Consider the following 6,456-nt stretch of genomic DNA (forward strand, 5'->3'; position numbering starts at 1 on the left):
CAACTCGCCTCTGTTTCCACGGCGTCTTTCAGAGGCCACAGGAGACACATTAAGGGAAAGTTAAAATCATTTGTCTGGCTGAATACACAAAAGTTTATTCCCCTTAACTGCTTCAACGGCGTTAATTGGACCTTTAAATATCGGCCTGCCGGCTTTAAGTGCCTACGGGACTTCTGGGTTTCAGAAGCGCACACACCCAGATGCGTCTCAGTCAAACCCAGAAGTCAGCGGGTTGGAGCCGGGATTCGGTCCCGGTCCCAGAAACAAAAATTTTCACTGCTCACCTGCCCCCAACCCACCCGTTAAAATTTACCCATTTAAGGAACGAATGCATGAATTGCAACAATTATACATTCCTTTCTGGTGCAAATACAGAAAAGGAAAAACGGTCCACCGCGGCTAACAAAAGAAATTGATCCAAAGAGGAGTCATATAAAGTTGTCAGAAAAAGTAGCAAGCTTGAGGATTGGGAGCAGTTTAGAATTCAGCAAAAAAGGACCAAGAGATTGATTAAGAGGGGAAAATAGAGTATGAGAATAAACTTGCAAGGAACATAAAAGTGGACTGTAAAAGCTTCTACGAGTATGTAAAAAGAAAAAGATTAGTGAAGACAAATGTAAGTCCCTTACAGTCAAAAACGGGAGAATTTATAATGGGGAACAAGGAACTTTGGCTCTGTCTTCACAGAAGATGACACAAATAACTTCCCAGAAATGCTAAGGAACCATGGAAATAGTGGATGCATTTGTTGTCATCTTCCAAAAGTCTATAGATAATGGAACAGTTCCTGCAGATTGGAGGGTGGCAAATGTAACCCCACTATTTAAAAAGGAGGGAGAGAGAAATTCTCTACCACAGAAGACTGTGGAGGCCAAGTCACTGAATATATTTAAGAAGGAGCTAGATAGATTTCTAGACACAAAAAACATCAAGGGGTATGGGGAGAGAGCAGGAATATGGTATTCAGATAGAGGATCAGCCATGATCATATTGAATGGCGGAGCAGGCTCGAAGGGCCAAATGGCCTACTCCTGTTCCTATTTTCTATGTTTCTATATTTCTATGCCTTTTGTATCACCGGACTCAACTATTCCAATGAGCTCCTGCGCAGCCCCCATCCTCCATGATCTGTAAACATCTGCTCATCCAGAACACTGTTGTACACTAACTATCCCACACCAAATCCCACTCACCCATTACTCCTGTGCTTACTGACTTACGTTGGCTCCCAGTACCCCAACCCTTCCAATTTAAAATTCTCATCCTTGGGGGTGAAACTGGCTTTGGTGAACTCGCCAAATGGACAAAAGCGAATTGACACTCATTTTTCACCGTGCCCAATTTTCTTTTCCATTGAAGTAAGTTATTTCTCCAATTTGTTTACATATTTTTTCCTCTTTCTCCTTTCCACTGTTCGATGTGTCAAATTTTGTTTGATAATGTTTCTGTGAAGTGCCTTGGGATGTTTTACCATGCTAAAAGCACTATATAAATGCAAGTTCTTGTTGTTATAGTATACTCCCAGTAGAGTCTCAGTTCCCTTCTTATTCCTTAACTCTAACTAAATAGATTCGGCATTTGCACCATCCCCTTTCTATCCCTATACTCTAGTGATGTAATGAAATCTTTGATTAACCATGCCAGCCCTCCTCCATTTTTCCTGCTCTATCCCTATTGAATATTTTGTAACCAGGAATGTTCAGCTCCAACTCTAAACTGCATCTCTGGTAATGCTATTATTTCATATTCCCCATAGCAATTTGTGGATCTGCTCATCAATTTTATTCACAATATTTTGTTGCATTTACATACATTTTTCCTCTTGCAAAAAGAATTACTTCAGTAATTTGTGTTGAATTCACAACTGAGCCTGACACAATAAAATTAAGGCAGCCAAGTGTTCTTGGTAAATAAGCCCCCCCTCCTCCCCCATTCTTTCCCTGTTCTGAGGCTTTTAAGCTGATATACTATGCTGTGAATGAGAGGTTTTCCCACAAAAAATGAGTCCTCTTCGGATTTTCAGAGAGGTTTTACCAATAGTCGGTATTTCTCAAAATCTTTTTAGTTATGTATATCTGGTCTCCTTCTTCCAAATTCCTCTGTTAATTTTAAAGGTTGTAGAATTGGGTTAAAATCTTTACTAAAATCTAATAGTTTTAATTTGCTGTTTATCCTTGCTTTTTGTTCTCTCTAAATAGCCCCTAATGTGGGTGTCCTAGTGTCTGTTTACTTGTAAGTTACATTGATGGCTAAATTAATTTCCATAATTGCTGATGCTATTGAATCTTTTTAAAAGGTTTGGATTTCATTCCAGCAGCACTTCAGCAGTCTCTCCACATCAAAGGTGGAGACAGCGTGAGTCAGCTTTTATTTGTGTCCTTTTCTTTGTACTAGAAACATCAGACTTTTAAGCTGCTATTTGAAACAGTAATAAATAGTACAACAGTTTAACCACAAATGGTTAAATTCTGTATGGAATTAATGAGAGCTCCCTTAGTTGGTGGCCATTACAATTCAATACAGCAATGCTAGGAACTGTAGCTATTTCTTGTTGGTTGTAAATCCTCGCAGGTGCCCACCCACAGGATTATTCATCCCTCCCTTGATGTTTCGGGCTATTTGCAAATGAACAGCCATTTTTCCAACTGCAAAATGGGGCATTTTTTAGCCTATCTGTCTTTTCTTTGGCATTATGTATTCTTGGTGAATGAAAATGATCTAGTAGAGACAAAAAGAAAAAAATGCAAATGAAATAAAAATAAAAAGTGCTGACAGCATCTGTTGAGAAAATATTGGTTAATATTTCAGGTGAAAGTCTTCACGAACTGTTTTTTGGTGGATTTGGGATACTGAACTGAGTAATGTGGACCAGTAAGCTCACTGCCTCAAATCAGTCCCAAAAAAAACTATGCTGGAAGTGCCCATCTCAAATTCCATCATTCCCCTCCGGAGAGACATCGGTGCCCATTCCTTGCAGCCCACTGGTACAGGGCACAGCCTCAGAGGTGCTAATGGCCAGTGTGAATACAGACCAAATAGTCCCAATCAGTTCTTGGAAGCTCTGTGGGAAGCGTTGTGTTCAGACTGACTCTCAAAGAGCCAATTGCAGCAGTGTTAGCTGCCACTCCAGAAGTTGCCAATGACCTTAGAACATCTTGGTGCCATAGAAATCTCCTAGACGGTCATGTTCTGCATGTCTTAACGTCCTGCAATGTGTTTCAGATGTGTATAGTGAACTCCTCCCATTTTGTCATCATCTCAACCGTATGCACAGAAACTGTCTCCACTACCTGCACAAAATCATTCCTGATGAATCATTGTTCTTTTGATGACTTGGCTCCTGGGATCTCAGTCTGGTCTCCTCAGTCGAGGATGGCAGTTTCTCCACCCTCCATGGAGAAATGGCACTTTCCCATTCTTCTACTCCCAGGTTCTCGTGCTCACTAGTGCTCAATGTTTCACCCGATGAAACCCTTCTGCCTCACTAACTACTTGCTTCTGAGTAAGTTTCTGTTGGCTGGTGCTGGAGTAGATGAAATTGGTGAGAATGTGACAGCAGTTGTGTCTGGACATGGCAGAAGTCTTGATCTGTAAGTGGCTTCTTCCTCCAAGGCACCTAATGATGTGAAAAGCAGAACTGCTTGTTTAGCTGTGTACACAGTGATATTTCTCCTTGAAGAAATGTTGGCTGAATGTAAGGGCATTGCAATCCTTTGAGAAGGGACGTAAAACTGACACTACTTATGCTGAACCTTGCCCAGCATTTACCAACCTCTCTTGCCACCTCTCCACCTCACTTCCCCTTGCCATCTCCCATAGCCTCTCCTATCTACCTGCCTATTATCTGCAGAGCATCCTCTTCAGTAGTAGTGTTCATCCTCGTTTGCATTTCTGTGAGGCTGGTTGTATGTGACCTTTTCCTTTCCAGAGAAAGAACACAATGTTATAGGAATGTGAGTGCCATGGACACTTTTCCTCCCTGTATGATTGCATGCATCCCGTGATGATAAGACCTGCAGGTGCACTGTCCCATTAAACCAACTGTCTTTCAAGACTAGCAGAGGCAATGTGAACTCGCTGAGTAGTTGTTAGTTAAGATCGTGCTTCATTGTTTGCAGAAGTTCCCTGACACTCAGGTGATGACACAGAAATAGCATGAGAGGTAAAGAGTTAAATGAAGCCTCTATCACTGGCACAGGATGTGCATTGGAAACAGTGCCTTGCCAATTCTTCTGAGTTCATTGAACCTCTTCCTGTACTGTGTGGCATTTCTTGGGGCGGTGAGTGAAGCACATACTGCTTCAGCGATTTCTCTCCACAGGGCCTGAACCACCTTCCTATGGAGTTTCCTGCCCTTAGCCCTGTAAACTTTCCTTTCTAGTCCTAACTTCAGCCAGTAAAACATCCACGGATCTATCTAGGAACCCTTCCTGCTCCTGAAACACCTCAACATTCCACCCCTCTAAAGCTGCGGTTCTCTCAGTTATTGTGGGTCCTGCTCTCCAAAAATATTGGTCCCCCTTTAATCAGCTACAGTGTTTTAAATGCTGCAGCATCACTGTATTTCCCTCCCTCCCAATTGCAGTAACCCAGTGAGAAGCAGTATCACTGCTCCTAACCTGCCTGCATACCTAATTAGGGATCCTGGAGTCACATAGGTGGGCCACCACTGACTTGCTAATCTAAGGAAAATCCAGCCTTTGTCTTCATACGGACCCTCCCACTTAGACTAATGCCTGTGCCAGATAGATTGGTGAGCATTATGTTAAGTAGCTTATTCCCTCACCACCTACTACAGGACAGTTTGACAGCTTACTCAGTGGTGATACTACTACCGTTCATGGTGGATATTGAAGTCCCCATCCAGAGTTCATTTTGTGCCCTTGGTTCTCTCAGAGCTTGCTTTAAGTAATGTTTGTAAACAATTTTACAACACCAAGTTATAGTCCAGCAATTTTATTTTAAATTCACAAGCTTTCGGAGATTTTTTATGAAGCTTGTGAATTTAAAATAAAATTGCTGGACTATAACTTGGTGTTGTAAAATTGTTTACAATTGTCAACCCCAGTCCATCACCGGCATCTCCACATCATAAGTAATGTTTATCATAGAAAAGTGTTGATTCATTAGTTCAAAGGGGCAGTACATGGTAACATGGTAACAGCAACAACAAAACAAAACTGCAGTGTGACGTCACAGGTAAGGCAGGTAGGTGGTTGGTGGTGAGTATCTTTTCTATTTTCTTCTTTCTTAGGACTGTGGGCTAAGTAACTTATAGCGTAAAACTAATTTTAAAAAAAACTAAACTTAATTTATTAAATGAAACATGGCCAGTACTTGGTTTAACCTAAAAATAATTTGATTGGCATTGTAGTAATCAATTAAATAAATAAAATAGTTATTACAGGGCAGGAGATGTGTTGCAGCTGCAATATGTGGGAGTTACTGAACAGTTTTGTCCAGGGCGACTACATCTGCGGTAAGTGTCTGCAGCTCGAGGAACGTCGGCTCCAAGTTGAGGAGCTAGAGTCCGAGCTGCAGACGTTGCAAGGCATCAGGGAGGGGGAAAGTTACCTGGACACTTTGATCCAGGAGGCAGTCACGTCCCTTAGACTAAATACTGTAGAATTAGCAAGTGGTCAGGGACAGGAGAGAGTGACTGCGAGTGAGGCAGGTACGGGTATCCAGGAGGTAGCATTGCAGGAGCCTCAGCCTCTGCACTTGTCCAATAGATACGAGGTTCTTGCAGCCCTTGTGGACGAGTGCAGGGACTGCAAGGAGGATGAGCAAACTGGCCACGGCACCATGGTTCAGGGGGCCATTCAAGTTGGGGGAGTAAAAAGGAATGTGGTTGTAGTAGGCACAGTATAGTTAGAGGGATAGACCCTGTTCTCTGCAGCCAAGAGCGAGAGTCCCAAAGGCTGTGTTGCCTACCCGGTGCCAGGGTTAGGGACATCTTCTCAGGGCTGGAGAGAAACTTGGAGTGGGAGGAGAAGGATCCAGTTGTCATGGTCCACGTAGGTACCAACGACATAGGTAGGACTAAGAAAGAGGTTCTGCTGAGGGAGTTTGAGCAGCTAGGGACTAAATTAAAAAGCAGAACCACAAAGGTGATAATCTCCGGATTATTACCTGAGCCACAAACAAATTGTAAACAATTTTACAACACCAAGTTATAGTCCAGCAATTTTATTTTAAATTCACAAGCTTTCGGAGGCTTCCTCCTTCCTCAGGTAAATGTTCAGGAGCTCCTTGAAGCCTACGCATTTATACATATAGAACAATACATGGTGTTTACAGAATGCCCCTGCAACTGCCCGTTGCCAAGGCAATCACCGTGTTCAGACAGAGAGGTGTCACCTGCAGAACCCCCGAATACACATTCAACAAAAAAAAACAAACAGGAAAAAAAAACAGAGAGAGGCAGAAACATCCGGAAGGCAGAGAAAGCCAGCA

The sequence above is a fragment of the Heptranchias perlo genome, chromosome 3 (assembly GCF_035084215.1).
Source record: "Heptranchias perlo isolate sHepPer1 chromosome 3, sHepPer1.hap1, whole genome shotgun sequence".
NCBI classification, from domain to species: Eukaryota; Metazoa; Chordata; class Chondrichthyes; order Hexanchiformes; family Hexanchidae; genus Heptranchias; species Heptranchias perlo.